Genomic DNA, 20000 nt, shown 5'->3' with positions numbered 1-20000 from the left:
TTTATTTTTAAATTTTGTTATGTTACTCTCCTACTTGTTTCGGAGGATTAGCAAAAATGCATAAATCAATACTGACATAATTTCATTAACAAAAGAATCATTACGTGACAGCAATTATATGAACGAAATGATGGTCACCATGATATCTGACATAAACAAAAGGGGGAAGGATCCCAGTCAGATCCCCAGAGATAGGAACGTCACTCCTCGAACAGTGAAACACAAAGAATTATTTCTGAATACAGAACAAACATTTGGCAAAGAGAATAGGTTCAGCAAAATGATAAAATCACAGCTATAAACGTGAGGACTCTCTCTCTCTCTCTCTCTCTCTCTCTCAGCACTCCTCAAGAAGGCTTTCTCTCTGTACTCCTCAAGAAGAGTCTCTTACTAAAGCGAAGAGATCCTTGAACCTACGGGATTCGTTCTCAGTTCGAGACCAAATATCCTTGCAACAAGTACGGAAACTTCCTTTTCATCGAAAGAGGAAGGAAAAATAAGTTCTGAAGTAAATCTCCGTCTGGTAATGCAGTCCTACCCAACATATCAGGTGGCTTTCCAATAAAGTAAATTTACAGTGCGACAGATAGTGTGAGCTCTTCCCTGGATTCTTGTATATAAGTTTCGTTTCCTCCTAGGGTTTCAGGTATAACTTGCGTTGTGACACTTGGCCATTCCCGAATCTCTGCTTCGTGGAATTCCAAAATTGTACTTCTTATTTTTTTTATTTGGTTAAATTAGTCATTCACCTCGCCTGGATATTTCACGAAGAAAAATTTTTTTCACCATTTTGAAAGTTTTTTTCTTTTGGAAACTGTTAGATCATCAAATTTGTTAATAAACAGCGAATTTACTCCTGATTACTTGAAAACAAAACAAAAACAACTATGAGATTAATATTGTTAATTAAGATGGAGAAGGTATCAGTTCTTATTTAATCTGTCAATGAAAAAATAATAAAAAAAAAGTAATAAAAAGAATAAGGATACAATTAAGAAGAAAAATACCAGCCAGCCAACAGAATAAACACAAAATCGAAGTATTCCAAAAAAAACCAAAAAGAATGTCGTAAAAATAAATCTCGTTGGTTAAAAGGACCGTAAGACTCTCAAGGCCCTTAGAATTAGACAGAATAAATTGAAAGGCAGGCGACAGCCCAAGATATTTCGTGGATCAGAGAACCCGTGCCACTGATAGGGAGGGTGAGATGAGATGGAGTGTGATGATTCAGAGAGAGTGAATTAATGCAAGTTACGATTGGAAGGACGAAAAAGGAAGGGAAAGAAATGGATAAGGCTTCGGGCAGAGTTTAAAAGAAATGAGAAGGGAGAAATTTATGCCCTCGATCTGGAAGATTGAAGTACCGAAAGATCAGTGAGAAAAATGAAAATAGATTTTGATGTATCTAGAGAGGGCGCGTTTCGATTTTACCAAAGGTGTAGTTATAGTCTCAGATTTTGCATTGTTTACATTTCAAAAAGTGAAAAAAAAAATGTCTGATATTTGCTTTCAACCGAATTATGGCTAGATATTCTTTCATTTGTAAAACTGACTGATTAAAGTTTCTTCAGTGAAAAGGACACCTTTATTTTCTACGGATACACCGAGGAACTAGAGTCATTCATTTCAGAGGGATACAACAACACAAGATATTTTTTTCCTCTAACACAGAGGTCTCGGTGAGATGACGGGAATAGACTGAGGGGGAATTAATTCAGATTTCTAATCGAGATAAAAGGAAAGATGACGAAGAGCCATGTGGCCGAATTTCAAAACTGTTTGAAACTCTGGAATAGGACGAAATTCCAGGAGAAATGTGATATATTTCCAGAGCATATTTTGGTTCGATTATAACTTTCGGGTTTTTGTCGTTCAGAACGTGAAGAGTAGTTACAATCTGTAGTGGGAAATGGAGAGCACAATAAAAAGCCTTTAAAATATCCTGAGCTACGAGAGAAATAACCATGGCGTTTATTTTTGTTTAACTCTTTTACAACATGCTGCTTGAATTTGTTACATATTTGATGACACTGTGAATATGAGTGAATTCCTAAATTATTTAAATTTCTAAAAAGAATTTGTTTTTAAATTATTGTAGTCGAAAGCCACGTAACAGGCTTATGACTATTATATACTTGTTTGCCAAGAAACTATAACTAATTACGAATACAAAGTGTGAAAATAGTGACGCTTAGATGTACGCATGTTTGTATGTGATATATATATATATATATATATATATATATATATATATATATATATATATATATATATATATATATATAATATGTATACATATATAGGGAGATAAATAAATAGGTATGTATGTATATATGTATGTACGTAAATATAAGCTCATAAAGTCTTGGAACTGCGTTTCCATCAATGTCACTATTCTTGACTCCTTTTTCAAATTAACTCTCTCTCTCTCTCTATCTCCTCGTCTCTCTCTCTCTCTCTCTCTCTCTCTCTCTCTCTCTTCACGTCTTATTGACCCCCTTCATCCTCCTTCTCCTCCTCCTCCTCACCTTGTCTCTTGAGGAATTCCTCACCCGACGTAATTCCAGCAGTTGGATTTTCCTCATCTGAACTCATCTCCTAGGTGGCGGAACTCATTACCTGGGAGATGAAGTGGCGGAGATCAGCATCTCCCTCGAACGACCCCTGACCCCCAGTGACCCCCGTGATCCATCTGAACCCCGTGAACCGTCCCCACCTCCCCCCCTTTTCTAAATTCGTCTGACCTCCGGCTGCAATTATGGAATCTTAATTATTTGCCAACTGACGGAGACGAATTTAAGATGAAGTAAAGATCACAGGTCGAGAAACATAAAAGAAAAGAAAACATAAAAGTGTGGGGGGGCGGGGGGTGCTTGGATGAAAGAATGGGGGAAATAGGGGTTGGCTTGTTTGTGAAACTCTTCAATATCACTTTCCGAAGTCTGTGCGGATTCATAGGATTTTAAAGGTTTCTGCATAAGAATATATTTGCACATGTCTAATAAATTACAGTGTTATGAATTCAAAATTACAAATAAATATAAGATGTATACATGCATATATATATATATACATATATATTGTATATGTATATATATACATTATACTTGTGTGTATATATATATATATATATATATATATATATATATATATATATATTATATATATATATATATATATAGTAAAGGAAAGGATGTATCCCTTTTAACAAGTCACCTTAACCCCCATACTTGTTTTTAAACACTGATACCTGACGAAAGTATAGGTGGTGAGAAATAAGCTACCTTCTTTCATTGCTCTGCTTTAAGTAAAACCCAAGACATCACAAACAAGCAAATGGAAATCGAGAAAAGGAAGTAAAGAAAGGGGTGAAAAGAAAAGGCTCTGACAAAAGGGAGGAAACAAAAACAAGGTGTGATCCGACCTCCAGCTTGCTTGCGGCACGTGTGCTCAAGTTTAGCTAAGGTCAAATAGCGCGTTGTTTCATCAGCGAAAATTAAAATAAATACGCCATATTTTATCAGAAATAAATTGTTCTCTACTGTTTAACATGCACATGATTTATTTTTTATATTTTCATCCTAATAAACAAATCGTAAAACATCCTATCCCAACATTCCTGTATCTTTCAACTCAATGCGAAACACCTTTTTCAGATCTTTTTAGAGGCTCTTCCATAGGCCTCTCCTAACACCCCCAACCCCCCCACTGACAGCAAAGTAGTTTATATGCTTTTCGATAAGGTTTTCCTATCCCTCCAACAAAAACAACAACAAAGTAGTTTGTATGCTTTTCGATAGTTTTCCTATCCCTCCAACAAAATCAACAACAGCAACAAAGTAGATTTTAGACTTTCCCATAAGGTTTTCCTATCCCTCCAACAACAACAACAAAGTAGGCTGACTCCCCGAGTAAGCGAAACTCCTCTAGGGGAAGGAACAAGAAAGCTTCTCCCTGGGGGAACCGACCTTCGATCATCTGCCGCTGCCTGGTGATGATTTCGTCGGAGAGGTTCCTCTGTCTGTCATACCGGAGGAGGAGGAGGAGGAGGTCTCGGCGCCTCAGCTCGCGCTCCTTCAGGAGGGCTTCGCTCTGCATCTCCACCTTTTGGATCTCCAGCTCGTGCACCTGCGGGAGGAGGAGGGTGAGGAGGAGTAGATTTCTTTTCGTCACCTCACAAAAAGGTGTCTGCAGGAGACCAACTCTATGTGTGTGTGTGTGAGAGAGAGAGAGAGAGAGAGAGAGATTACAATACCAAAGTGAAAGTGAACTAAGAGAAATCCAAAATGGTATTAAAGCAATCCTACAGAAGGGTGATAATAACAGTGCCACGTCATTATTGGAAAAGTTAAACATGAACGTAGATAACACACTGAGAACAGGGTCCAAATGATCCTCTTACCCTTCATTAGAACTGCTTTAAATCAATTGTTTGGGGTTGCTACCGAAGCAAATGTAGAACAAGAAAAGGAAAGAATAGACAGACTAGAAAAGTGGGCAGAACAAATAGAAAAATTGAAGGTTTTTATAAACCAAGTTAATCAAATTGTAATAGAGGAAATGAATAATTCAGAAAACAAACTTCTTAAATACCTTTGCACTAAAAAGTGATGTGATGTTACAGGAATATGAAAACATGCTCAATGCTGTCTTACTTGCTTACAAAGGTATTTTGAGCCCAACACTAATCACTCCAAAAGAATTAGAAGACATTATTAAGTTTTATGTAACTGAAACGCGTTGTATACCATTAGTAGAAGATATCTTTATGTACTATAACTTAATAAGTGCCAAAGTACTCTATGACAGAATTATTTTAGTTATACCTTTCAACACCAAGACCACAAATTTCCTAATGTCATTTTACCCCTTTCCTACGTTAATTGAAAATCAAATGATTATTAGAAAGGGGCTTAGTTTACATTTTGCATTAGAAGAACATGGATTATTAATTTTGTTCTTTAACGATAAACAATTTAATGAATGTATCATATTAAAGGAACAGGAATATGTATGTTACACCGATAACTTGTATAAAGCAACTCCTTTTTATCCATGTATTTAAGAAATTTTTTTAAAAAGAATCAAGAGAAGGATATGTGTTCGCAACCATTTAATAAGACTTTTGAAGCAATGATAATTGAGCAGGACCTTTTTGTCTTCTCATTAGATACTGTTGGAGCCACCCTCACTCGTCCTAATGTCAGTACAGAAATAAAGTTAAAAAATTTTATGTCTTTTGCAACGTCATGTAAGTTAGTTATATCAAACCAATTATACTATGAACCGCACCTTTTTCACTGAATACAAATTCAACACACATGTGCCATATAAAAATTACACATATATAATTAAAGAAACGTGAAAACTTGAACTATGTTGACGACTATTTTCTCTACAAGGAAAGGGTCTCTCCAGTTTTGTCATTAGCAAATCTAGTAGTAATAGTAGTCACTATAGTTTTGTTTATCATAATAGTGAGACATTTAATTATCAAGAAAATACATACGTACAAGGGATATTGACAGAACAAAAAATAACCATGATTAGTGTATGGTGTTACATAATATTATTGTGTGTGTTCATTTATTATACTTATATGATGTAATATGCTTGTAATTTTATATGTTTAACATTTACTATGATTATTTCTTTTAATGATATTTTGATGAACATATCTTTTCCTCCACACTTGGAGATACTGTAATGGGAAAAATATTCCTTCAATTATTAGTGATTTATTTAGGAATTGATTCATCGGCCTCCTCTAATATCTTTACTATTGTAAGAGTGATTGGAACTGTAAAATGTTTTCGTTTTGTTGTGGACACGAGTGCGTAGCAGTGTAGCCAGTCCTCTGTTTTGTTTGTCTTTCGCCTTGAGCATGGGAGCGCTGAATCTTTCGTCTGCATTTTGGTAATACTAGCAAAACATGTAAGGATCACGAATGCTCTTGAGGGGGAAGAAGGACGTCAACCGGTCCACCCTTCATTTTGGCTATTTCACCAAATTATTGATACAAATGATTATCTATCCCTTGCAAGGTAAGTGGTTAAAGTCGTAATATTACCGTTAGTTCATTAGTTGGAACAGATCACTATCATGAAAGAACAGTAGCAGATGAGGATTCAAGTGCAAAGTTGCATGCCCAGTGGAACGTGATTACAATGCCTTAACGTGGAAAATTTTCATTGCCGTGACAGATACTTCACGTTCATTAGTTGTCATGAAATTTTGCTGTGTTAGTTTGAGTTGTAACTTGGCGTTTGATAGGGTTGTAAAACATTAAGAAGTAGTTATAAGTGTTTTGTTTGTATGAAGTTTTTGTAAATACCAGTGCCAAAGGGTAGCACAAAATGGCCATCCTACAGGGCATCTTGGGGTTACCCCTACCTCCCTCATGGAAATTTCCACCGCCGATCATGATCTTAGACTAGGCTATACAGTAATTTAAGAAGGCCTGCCCTTGACTACTCCTGTTTGAATGAGGAATTATGACTTTTTGGTAAATAAAGTTAGGCTATGTATGTATATAAATTCATGGAAAAACTTAATTACATAGGATTTAGCCTGTACCCTCATTAAACTAACCTAACTTTGTGGCCTATTGTAACGTAGTCAAAAATCAGCCACGTAAACTTTGCATAGGCTATCCTTAACGATTTCTGAAGAGGCCTAGGCTGGACAATATCCTGTTAAAAGGCACCTCAGCCTAATTTTACCTCCTTTTAGTTTAAGTTTTCTCAGAAATCTTTCAGGTAGCCTTATCCATTGACATATATTGTCTACAAACATTTAATACTGTAAATTAATTGATTCCAGGGCTGCTCTACGTTTGATACTTATCCTGTCATGAAGGAAAAGCAATTCCATAGTATGTAGTTGATATATTTTTTTGAGGTTTCAATATAAAGAGTTATTTTTTTTTTGTTTTAAACTACTCACTTGTTTTGTTTTCTGGAAATCAAAATGAAATAAAAGGAATATTTCCAGGGATCTAGTCCAGGAGTTCTGAAGACTAGGTAAATTAACCAAGTCCAGGAGACTAGGCCTGGGAGAAATTTGGCATGATGTAATGAGTAATAAAGAAATGAGCTGAGTACCAGGAATTTTCTTCACTACCATTGTACCTTACCCCTAAAATGGATATCAGCACTTCAATTGCCTCCCATAATAAGACCCATGCACACAAGGAATATCATGTAATAGCAGGTAGGGCAGGCCTACCCTAATTCCCAGGCAACTTAAATGTCAGTAGCCTTCATATCCACAGTGTCTCCAGGCAAGAAGACCGACAACAGTGCATATGTACAGTAGTATTATTATTCTCGTATCTTAATGTCTTGGTGGGGGAAAAATTCACCCGTTACAATGCAATTATTATATATTCATTTGCATTTATTACCAATTTTTATTGTATCCATTTTGTTATTTATCAAAAAACATTGAGGGCAATGTTGGTAAGTGACTGAGTGATGTAATGATAGCTAGGAGAATGTCAGTTAGGAATCGTAAATATAAAAGAGAGAAAAAGAAATGAGAGAGAACCATTAATAGACAAATGATAGACAGAGAGAAAACGAATAGAGAAGCCATAACACGCGTGAAGTTTTAACCTAAGCGCTCCCATTAAAATTCTCACTTTTGACCTGTCTTTTGATGTTTTGCCAGAAACTCAACAGTTCTCGTTATGTCATTAGTTCCACTCACAAGGGGAGGAATTAAGTCAAGCAATCACACCCAAGGGAAGGTGGTAGATCGCAAGCAGGGAGCAGAGGAGCAGATAGAAAATAGTCGGGAGCCTAAGCAGAAGTGGTGTGAGTTCCAGAACCTAACAGTTGTGGGTTAGAAGATTCAAGAAAGGCTTACACTTCGATTGCAGTCATATATCTAATTGTAATTTTATGTATATTTTAACTATTGTGTTAATGAAGTAAGAAACCTGCACTGTGTCTTCCTAAGCCTCCTGAGACTCTAACAACTAACAATGAATAAAGCAAGAAACAATAAAGGATCTATAAACTAAAAGAAATTAAAGAAAACAAATAAAGATAAGAAAGAAGGACATGACAGGTGAGTGGGGGTTGGGTTAGGTTTGGTTAAGTGGGAGGGTAGTTAGGTTAGGTTAGGTGGGAGTTGGGTTAGGTTAGGTTAGGTGGGAGGGTAGTTAGGTTTAGTTAGGTTAGGTGTGGGTTGGGTTGGATTGGGTTAGGTTAGGTGGGGGTTGGGTTAGGTTAGGTTAGGTGGGAGGGTAGTTTGGTTTGATTAGGTTAGGTCCAGGTTGAGTTGGGTTAGGTTAGGTTGAGTTAGGTGGGATGGTGATTTGATTAGGTTAGGTTTGGTTAGGGTTTGGTCAGGTTAGGTGGGAAGGTAATTAGATTAGACAGGTGTTGGTTAGATTAGGTTAGCAGCCTAGAAAGAAACTTTCTCCAACCAACTGCAGGAACAGAATGTGTCATCAACCAATAAAAAATCAGCGACCTGTTGATTCCCTGATAACTTACCACTGTACATTGAGTAGTTCTTGACAGCATCTACAGTTTACTCTAACCCACTGCCGTGATCATTCTCGGGTGATACCGAGAGAAACGTTGGCCACTAGAAGAATTCGACTAAACCTGAAATTGACTTATACCTTGATTTATTTATTTACTTTCTGTAATAAATAAATTTTAAAGCAACAATATCCCTGAAATGAATCATGTCGGCGCAATACTCGCCAGTTGTAGTAGCAGAGAGAAAGCAGTTATTAGAAAAATAAAGAATACTATTTACAAGTTGAATGCTTGAAAGAGGGTCTCCTTCCTTATTGCAACAATAATGATAATATTAATAGTAATAATAATAAGATAATAATAACAGTAAACAGATAAAAATAAGAATAGTAAAATTAATAAAAGTATGTGGTATAGTGCCATGAGCTGCACCAAGACCTTTCACTTTCAATATGGCCGCTTGAGGTCACACGTTAGCTGGGAGATCGCTACTCCAGTGACTGACACTCTATGGTTCATCATCGAGGCAAGTGGGAGGAACAAAAGACGTCTGCTGCTGCTGTGCCACGTGTCAGATGGAGGACGCATGTGTCACTAGTTCATGGTGGAATGAGTATTGGTCTATGTATGTATGTTTGCTTTAGAGAGGTTGTTCAGGACGAAGCAGCAGAAAATAGTTTGAAGGGCTATTCACTATTCTTTCGAGACACTTAAGGTTCTGGGATATCGCCTAACACCCCTCAAATGCAGAGATACTTAGGGCTTAATCGATAGATGACACACATGCAGTTTTCTGAGCCACCCTGTGGGAGGGGTGCAAGAATACTACCACCATAAGTCCTGCGTGTCGTAAAAGGCGACTAAAAGGACAGCTGCTGCCTTACAGTCTTACTCTATTTAGTAAAAAGGCTATGCCCAAACCCAATAATTGTGGAAACTGCTGCCTTGCAGGTGGACTTTTTAGTCAAAAGCGAGGCCCACCGCCAATACCTGTGGTTGATGACAGCAAGGGCATGCGGTCGTAAAAACCCATTTACCAAACTATAAACCATGCCTGATGTAATGGAAAGGCGCATCAGGCAACCAACCCCCCTTAGTGTAGGGATAACGGTGGGAAAGAAGAAGAAGAATACACTTGAAGTTTTCTGACTGTTCTTGAAACTGATGTGATCATGCGGGGCTGGAGGTTTGCTGATCTTGGTTAACCCTTAAACGCCGACTGGACGTATTTTACGTCGACATTTTTTGTCTCTCGGGTGCCGACTGGACGTATTTTACGTCGACATACAAAAGTTTTTTTAAAAATTCGCGGAAAAATACTTTTTAGGCCTACAGCCGAAAACTCTTGAATCACGCGCTTGGGGGATGCTGGGAGTTCACGGATCAAGGTGTTGTTTTGTTTACAATCGTTACGCAGGCGCGCAAGCGCGAATTTCTTTCTTGCCGCACTAAAAAGTATCTGTGACACATCTCTGAAATTATTTCGTCACTTTGACATAATTTTTGTACCATTTTAAATTAGCCGTTACATAGAGTATTATATATGAAAATGTGCGCATTTTTATGTAGAATACAACAAAAAAATACTCATGATTGTAGCTTTTATCAGTTTTAAGATATTTTCATATAAATAACGATAAGTGCCAAAATTTCAACCTTCGGTCAACTTTGACTCTACCGAAATGGTCGAAAAACGCAATTGTAAGCTAAAACTCTTATATTTTAGTAATATTCAATCATTTAACTTAATTTTGCAACTAATTGGAAGTGTCTAGCACAATATTTTCGATTTATGGTGAATTTATGAAAAAACTTTTTCCTTACGTCCGCGCCGTAACTCTTCCGAAAATAATCTACATGCGATTGTGGTTAATGTTTGCACCATTTTAAATTAGCCGTTACATAAAGTTTTATATATGAAAATGTGCGCAATTTCATGCACAATACAACTAAAAAAACAAAAACAACCCATGGTTGTAGCTTTTATCAATTTTGAAATATTTTCATATAAAAAATGATAAGTGACAAATTTTCAACCTTCGGTCAATTTTGACTCTACCGAAATGGTCGAAAAACGCAATTTTAAGCTAAAACGCCTATATTCTAGTAATATTCAAGCATTTACCTTCATTTTGCAACAAATTGGAAGTCTCTAGCACAATATTTCGATTTATGGTGAATTTATGAAAAAAATAACATTTTCTTTACGTCCGCGCGGTAACTCTTCCGAAAAAATCATACGTGCGATTGTGGTAATGTTTGCACCATTTTAAATTAGCCGTTACATAACGTTTTATATATATATGAAAATGTGCGCAATTTCATGTATAATACAACAATAAATAGTTGAAGATTGTAGCTATTCTCATTTTCGAAATATTTGCATATAAATCACGATAAATAGGAAAAAAAAACCACGTTCGGTCAAATTTGACTCTACCGAAATGGTCGAAAAACGCAATTGTAAGATAAAACTCTTACAGTCTAGTAATATTCAGTCATTTATCTTCATCGTGAAACAAATTCGAAGTCTCTAGCACAATATTTAAATTTATGGTGAATTTTTAAAAAAAACTTTCCTTCCCTCCGCGCGCGGATTCTCCGCCACAAATCTCCGAAATGCGTAAGTCCCATTCTCGGAATATTTGCTCCGTTTCATATTAGCCATTTCATAGAGTTTTATATATGAAAATGTGCGCAATTTCATGTAAAATAAAACGAAAAATATTTGAAAGTTGTAGCTTTTCTTATTTCCGAAATAATTGCATATAAAAAAATATATATATAAAAAATTCGACATTCGGTCAACTTTAGCTCGTCAGATATGGTCGAAAACTGCATTTGTAAGCTAATATTCTTACAGTATAGTCATATTCAATCATTTGTCTTCATTCTGAAAACATATTAGAAGTCTCTAGGACAATATTTAGATTTATGGTGAATTTTTGAAAAAAATATGTGTTTACGTAAGCGCGTTACGAATTCATGCATTATTTTGTGATAATATTTTCTCTGTGTTTGCTTTTAGTCGTTTTACAATGTGTTATATATCAAAATGATTGCAATTTAGTGCACATTACAACGAAAAAAAAGTAACTTGTTACCTTCAACCGTTTTGCGCACAGCGCGATTTGAATACAATTATATATGAAATTTCGTTTTTGCACTATCATATATCGCATTATTTATATATGATAATGATAATTTTTTTTTCATTTCTGAAGGTTGCATACTAAACTTCAAGCAATGACAAAAAAAGGAGCCAAAAATGAACTCTTAATCTTGAAAACTAAGCGCGCTGTGATTTTTTGAAAAAAATATTTTTTCAGCTTACGCGCTCACTCTCAAACCCCTCCGGCATACGGGAGTCATTTTTTTATTTACCGCTCCGGCGTTTAAGGGTTAAGCAAATGCCACTTCAACAGTTTTCCCCTCGACGCTGAAGTATTTCACATAACAGAAAATTAGATTTTGGTTACATTTATTAAGAACCATAATTCTTTATTGACCTTCGAGAATACGTAAAGAATGCAGTTGCCCTAACATTCCCTCTACAAGAAAAAAAACTCCAAACGAAAATTATTCATTGAAAAAAAAGGCTAAACAAAAACCTATTGTTGATGAAAATCGAAAGGAAACACTGTAAAAATAAAAAACTATATATGTGTATATATATATATATATATATATATATATATATATATATATATATATATATATATATATATATATATATATATATATATATGTATATACACACACATTTGTACTGCAAAATGAATGGAATGTTTGCATGCACCTGAAGTTTATCATGGTGTGTGTGTGTGTGTGTGTGTGCGCAAAAAAAAAAATCATAAACATAAACAACATTACCTTTGATCTAGTTAAGACTTTAAAACCGGTTATTTAGGATTATGTTGGGGAAACTGCATTCTCCCGTGGTTTTTTTCTTACTTAAGGGAAAACCCAAACTTGAAATTGATCTAAAGGACTCAAGAAACAGACCGAAATTTGTCAAATCGACGAACATTTTCTTCAACGAATGTGTCAGGATGAAGTACAACAAATCATATAACTCGTCTTAAAAAATGCAACAATATTCGAGTTCAATATAAAAACAATATATATTTCTTTTATTCATACAATCATAAGGCCAATCTACAGTAGGTCATCCCACGCTTATGTACAATACTGGGAACCGTCCTTGAGGAGCTTTATAAGCCAAAGCTGAAAGCCAAAGCTGAAAGCCAAACTCTGTAGATTTTCAGTTACAAACTCTGACGATCTTTGTAAGGCAAATATTATCCAGGTACAGGATTGACTGAGATCAATGTCCATAACAATATGGATTTAATTTCCTCATTAAGAGACCTCACATAAATCTCCGTACTGGTTCATCCATTCCCGAAGAATAACAATATTTCAAATCACCTTTCTTTCGAGATTCCTTAGAAACCTTGACGAGTTCTTTGTGAGATGTAAGACCGTACAGTCCCCACCAGTTGTATCTAAAAGTAACATTTTATTTCATAAGGCTTCACCTGATACAGACGCGCCAATGGCTTTTTATGTACGGAAATATAAACGTAATGCTGTACATGTACTTCCTGTAATCACTTGCACATTATATACGGTACACGATATATATATATATATATATAATATATATATATATATATATATATATATATATATATATATATATATATATATATATATATATATATATATATATATATATATATATATATATATATATATAAATATATATATATATATATATATATATATATATATATATATCTAACCACCCTTTTATTAAAACTACACAAATTGGAAACCCTTACCTGTTGTCAATGGTGCCCTCTGTCTGCAAACATGTCATTAGGCTATTAAGATCACGTAAGTACAAAAATATACTATTTATTACCCAAAGCAGATGAATGTAGAATAGAACAAAATGATTAATAAGTCATAGTGGTGAAAACTCAAGTCTGCCCACAAAGAAAACTAGTAAGTTATCATTCTACCCTCCTGACTAAGAATTCACTCCCAGACCCAGAATGTCAATCTTTTTATTGTATTAGTCAGGTTAGAGAATCCCGTCTCTAATACCATGGAATAGAACCCATCTGTGATAAAGATAATAATGGATAAAAGATACACTTCACACATCACTCTTTTCAAAGTAATCTTAAGTAAAAGAATGTATTTCACACTTCTCCTCTCTTTTCAAAGGTAACAGTTTTCTAAGTCTTACAAAATATGTGCCATACCTTTAAGATGGGGTTTTTCTCTCCCGACACCTGGCGTGTACCAAACTGACCTCTTTCTTCTCACCAAAAGGAAAGTGGCTCTCGCAAGTGCCCTGGTCGATTAGTCGATTAGACAAACGAATGTACATGCTTGACACACCCCAAGCTGTCTTGGCGACAAGACGAGCAGTCTCCCGATTAAAATGCTTACGTATCAAATTCCTTCACTCAAGAAAGCTGCCCCTACAGCTCAGTCTGTCTCCAAGCAAGACATGATATGTAATTCACTAACATTACACACTTGTAAGATGGCTCGGCCACCTATGTCCTTTGTGCACTCCTGTCGCACACCACATCAGCAACTAATACACAATGTATCAATTTACCACATGACTTAGGGCTACCTCCGTTGCTGGAGCCCTTGTGCTTCACCGAATGCACAAAAGTTTAAGAACTCCCAGTGCACAAATTGTGATCAGTGTAGCACCTAACATGATCATTAATATTGGTATTGTGTAACGTTAACTAATGAAAGGCTCATCCTCGTCACTAAGATAACCAGAACTTGACGAATAGTTGTAGACGCAGGTCGAGTGCGTAAACCAACTCGGAACAACTCAGCATGCGCCATTATTCAGCGTCTGCGACCCTCGTGAGTGTATCCAACACCCTCTTGTCGCGAAACTGTAGATTCAACGTTTTCTACTGAAGGAAATGTGGTCACCACCCCGTTGTCAAGGAAATATCCCGTGACATCTATGCAAGTGCTACTCGCACCTGCCTCATCGAAGACTGTAGACTCCTGATTTATCCCAGAACGTATCCTGAGACGATATATCGAAGACATCTCATCCTTTGCAAAGGCAGTCCATAGAAACGCCATTCGTGTGTAGACTTGACTCGACCTCTGGTACTGTAGAACGAAGTCGTTTCCATCGCCACCATCACGTAGAGTTGGGAATTCTCTAAAGTCATTGTGTCCATATTTAAAAGGTCTACATGATCATAAAATAACTAAAGTCTTGCTTTACCCCACGAATCTGTCATTAATTAATATACTCAGTCTACTAGTCAAATATTAAAAATTCCTCGCTAAACAAAATATAATCTTTACCCACTGAATCCTCACAAATAATCCCATATCTGACAAACACGCTATCAAAAGAGAACCCATAAAGTCTAACACCAAAAACCCCTAACTAACCTTCATAAAATATAATGCCGAACGCCCCTTCTATCTAACTCACCCCCATTACAACATCTCTCGTAAGAAAAGAAAAAAAAAGAAAAGGAAAAAAATAAGATAATAGCAACAATAATAAGTGAACTTTCCCCCATTACACATTGCACATAAGAGAAAAAGAAACATATATAATTCAATATCTTTCCCAAAACGTTATATGTACCGTTACGGAATTTGCTACCATAGCAATCCCATTGACCAGAAACGACCGGAAAAGAATCCCCTTACATGATACATTCCTGTGGAATGCCATAATCAACATCTACGAGAATAGTGCAAATCCCCGAGTAATCAACTCCAAAGGAAAAAATCTGCAACCGGATTCATTACAGCATTATTAGCAAAAAATCCACCTGTGAACACCTCAGGTTCTTCGAACCGCACTACAGATTTGTCCAGTCAGACTCGCAACACCAGAAACCCTTATTCTCCAAACACAAATAAAAAGGGACATCTTCGCCTCTTTGGGATTAAGGTTCTCGTTTCCACGTTGACAACGTTAATATTTCCGTCCGTTTCACTGAGTACATAAGACTGAGTGACTGGGCTGAGTTTAGCATCTCCCACTTAATACTCAAGGGTGAGATTCCGGTTGCTGAGTAATGCGACAAGATATTTACCTTGGAACTATAAGCCGGACCCTCACAGAGATGACTCAAGAGTTAGGGAGGTTTTGGGAAAGGAAAATACTTGTGATAATATCTTTGCTGGTTATCAACATCCTCACCATCAGCCTAATACTTAAGATGCATCTTCATTTTTATCACAATTCTGAAATAATAATCCACGCTTTATGTGACTGACTCCTATGCCCAAAATAGCTAATCTTTAATTGATTTTCAATTCCGTTGTATTCTCTCCCAATCGTACAAGACATTTAAAGATAACAGGTTACTCAGACTACTGTTAGTTAGCTATTGTTTCAAATCAATTTTCTAGAAGAAAGGAGTAAAAAGAAGGAACATTAACTTTCATTTCAAAGAACATTTCAACTGTGAAGCTGTACAGATCTCTCACAAGAGGCATTACTATAGTAGGTTCACATCAACCGTGCATATGATGTCTAGGCCCGTCCCTTACGACGCTCCTGATTGGCTGTTGATAAGCCAGTCACAGGGTTGGAAACTAAGTCTCTCTCTTGAGAGTTCACATAGGCAGGAAGTATGTTCCATCTCTCCTGAGGGATTCTTCTGAAAGACATACATCCTGCCAATGTGAACTCTTGAGAGAGATTGACAGTTTCCAGCCCTGTGATTGGTTTATCAACACCCAATCAGGAGCGTCGTAAGGGACGGGCCTAGACATCAAATGCACGGTTGATGTGAATCTACTATAGCTTCATCTACAGTGAGATCATGATGCTCAAACATTTTCTTTCAAAGAGAGAAACAGAGAATAAGTTAGTCCATAACGACTTCTAGACATACCTACATATCTCACTTTGGGTGACATTTCCTGCTCGTTCTTCTGTTAACAATGACATCAAAATTGGTACTATACCTTGGCCCTAAAGTACAACAAAGACAAAAGTGGTGTACGTTGTTCACACAAAATGTCAAGTCGTAGAAGCACAAACGAAATTCCACTCAAGAATGCACAAACAAACGGGGCTGAGAGACAGTTCACATGACACTAGAGACAGCGTGACTCCTCAAATACTTCTCATAAGCAAACAAGATCAGGACGGTCAATATTAATCCAACTTTCGGCTGTCAAATGACAGCTCAAACATGTTAAATATGTCACTTTACAGCTGCAGAATCTTATTTGCCTCTTCATTTCTATAGAGTTGATGATCATTATCAGTATCACTGACCAAACAAACCAATCGGTTCAAATTGAAAACTTCATGGGGCAAGGGTTAATTTTGCATTTTTGGGTTTAATTCTAATTGCAACAAGGGTACTGGGAATACTAAGAGACGTTGATGAAGCAGCCGTAGTGATGATATTAATGTTTAAAATATAAAGGGAAAATGTGTGAAGAGATGGTTTCCATCGCACACATGAAACATAGTCAAGAATTGGAGAAAGGAATTTTTCTGAAAGCTCAGTGAAAAATACAATTAAATATTTTATGCAGGATTCGTTGGGTATGTATCGATTCCGAAGGGTCACCGCTGTCATTATGAGCTAACTTTGTCTCAAATTGTAAAACTCTCCAAAGCACAGGTCGCGGTATTTTGCGCTGAATGACCACTGCAAATCACACGTGAGATGCAAAGCACACACACGCTGACTGAAGACACCCACTGCTATTTTTATGTCAACAAAAGGCGACACACTTGGCATTCCTTCTTACCTAAACACGGTTCAACAGCATTTCACAGAGTATTCAACATTCACCACACTTAGCTGCGACATACGAGTTCCGTCGCAGAATTGCCATTCTGTTAATAGTGCTTTTAATGCAGATAAAAATGCTCCACTTACGTACATGCGGCCGATTTCATGACAAAAGTGCAACTGTGTGAAAACATGCACTGCACACCCGCTGAAATCAGATCCTGGTTAAAAAAAATACAGTTTATCGAAGTGACCCGATTGACGTCAAACTCAAGAAACACAGAAAGCCATGCAGCAAGCAAGCAAGCATATGGTGATCGCCGTGCTGGTATGTGAGTTTGTGTTCTGATCCCGCAGTGATTTTTTTTCTTTTCCGCGCCATACCAACTTAGCTCTGGTTTAGGGGCTGTCCAATCGAAGGCTGGCCACAGACAAGTTATCATCGCTGGGGCATGCCAGGGATCTGCAATCGATCAAGAAGGGATCCAAATCATGCCACGGAAGATTATGACGACCTCAGTGGTCATCCACCATCTCTGGTGAGAACCTCACAGATTGGCGTAGACTCAGAGTCTAGCTATAGTCAATGTTGCCGTTTTTTCTTCACAACAGTTGCTTTTAGCAGTCTCCATAGGCAGTTCTTCTTTTTTACGTTAGTTATGATTTAATGGTTAGAATGTGGAAAATTTAAAGGTTAGACTGCATATTCTCTGATGTAGAATTATTTTCCGTGAAGTAAATAAACTACATGTCACTAGCTTAGCATAAAGTATTTTTGATGAAGAAAATTAAAAGGATTTCAATAAAATTAATTTGTATAGATAAGCAGGATATGTCTTATAACTTTATTTTCATAATAAAACATAAAAAGGCAAATTGAAGAATTTTATTCTTCAGGACTGTGGCTGTGGTCAGAATATCAACGGAGGGTTGCCAGATGTCACTAGAAAGCCACACTAGTAGACGAAATTTCTCAAAACGGCAACACTGGATATAGTATATCTGCCAGATTCGATGGTGGCCAACAGGAGGTTCTACGTATAACCACTCTTGTCAACTGAGGTTGTGCTGGTTCTTACTCTTTCCTTGTATCGTGTTTCAACTGATGATACATATCCATGTATCCACCATTTAAACAAGCTACCATGTATATGTGTATTAAGTGGCAAATGAATCATCTACGCATGCTATTAACAGCTAAATGTCTCGTCTTTCCAAGCTAGTGAGCTTTGATTAGTATGCCTAAGTGAATCATTCACACTAAGGGCTACTAGAAGATGATATAAACTGCGTCCTTCCTTTCATACTGATTGTACTGATTGAGTGTGATTGCTTTCTATCACCATTAGTTCTACAGGAACTTTCGTACGTCTAGAACGATACATACTTTGCAACATTAAAATTAAGTAGCATAGGAATATTACTGTGTTCGTTACTTGTTAGTGACTACAAGCATATGCCAAAAAAAAAAAAAGATCATCTACAAAATCAGATGGATAACTTATTTACTAAACATGCTCACGCATTTTAACTAGTTAACAAAGCTATTTAAGAAAAGCACAAGAATAAAAAACTTACAGCACATTTTATCTTATTAAACGTTATCGAATAATTCTACAGGATGAAGCTATCATGCCATATATCTTTTTTTCATGCGGTTACTATACCTTTAAACGTATATTTATATTTTTCGGAGATCCTGTTCAAGGGTGTACCACGTGTGACGTCATCAGAACGGGATGACTACACTTGCTCTTTCTAAAGAAAATGGGAAATCACAACCGTGTGACCTGCCGCCATATTAGTGGGCCCCAGGCAAGATGCTACTGACGCCACCGCCATCTCGCGAGAATAGAAAAATGAATCCCCCCTAAGTTATACGAAGCGGTTCATCGTCAACAGAGAAGGTTTTACGGGCTGCTCTGAGAGCAAGAGCATGTGCTGGCTTAATTTTCAACAACAACGACAGAGACCTCAGAACGACCCCAAATCTCCTGTTGGACGCTTTTGTTCCTTTAGAAGCTCCCGCATTAAGCTGCCCCAAGTGGTCCTTCATATGGCGCCACCCCTAGGCAATTTATCAGTGCAAAATTCCCTTAAATATTTCCCTCAAGGCATTATTCATCGCTTCGTCCAAAGATAAATTCTTGATTTTAAGTTATTTTCAAACCAGTCACGTGTTCCTTCAATCTTATACTGAACTCCAATTTCTTTTCAAGGTGCTATTTCTCACAATACCCTGACTGAGTCAGCTCAGTTTGTAAAATTAACCAAAGCTATTTCGCATCCATCCGAATCGATTCATTTTTAGCACATTCAGTGCAAACCTCTATTCGATGGATTTCGCTATTGTCCCTCAAGTTATCGTGTGCGTCTTTTATCACAGACGGTGCATGTAAGCTGTGGAAACATCCAGTTCGTCTTGTTACTTTCGCAGAGGAAATAGCCACTGAATTCTACCAAACAGTGCCCTTTATTTCAAGAGGATCCTATCATAATTCTTCAGTGTTTTCGAATTCTGTTCATTTTAATCACTCGACACGACTCTCTTAGCCTGTCCGTTTAAAATCCCAGTTCTTCTGTCCTAAGTGTCAAGTCGTAAATATCATTGATTATTAAAGTAAAACCTACTTGTTTATCTGAAATTATCCCTGTTGAAGTAAGGCCCTCAGCCCATTCTTATTTCTTTTATGTTTCCACCTGCCCGAGTATTTGCAGTCAT

This window comes from Macrobrachium nipponense, chromosome 1 (genome assembly GCF_015104395.2).
Source record: "Macrobrachium nipponense isolate FS-2020 chromosome 1, ASM1510439v2, whole genome shotgun sequence".
Classification (NCBI taxonomy): Eukaryota; Metazoa; Arthropoda; class Malacostraca; order Decapoda; family Palaemonidae; genus Macrobrachium; species Macrobrachium nipponense.
Note: the sequence above shows the minus strand (reverse complement) of the source record.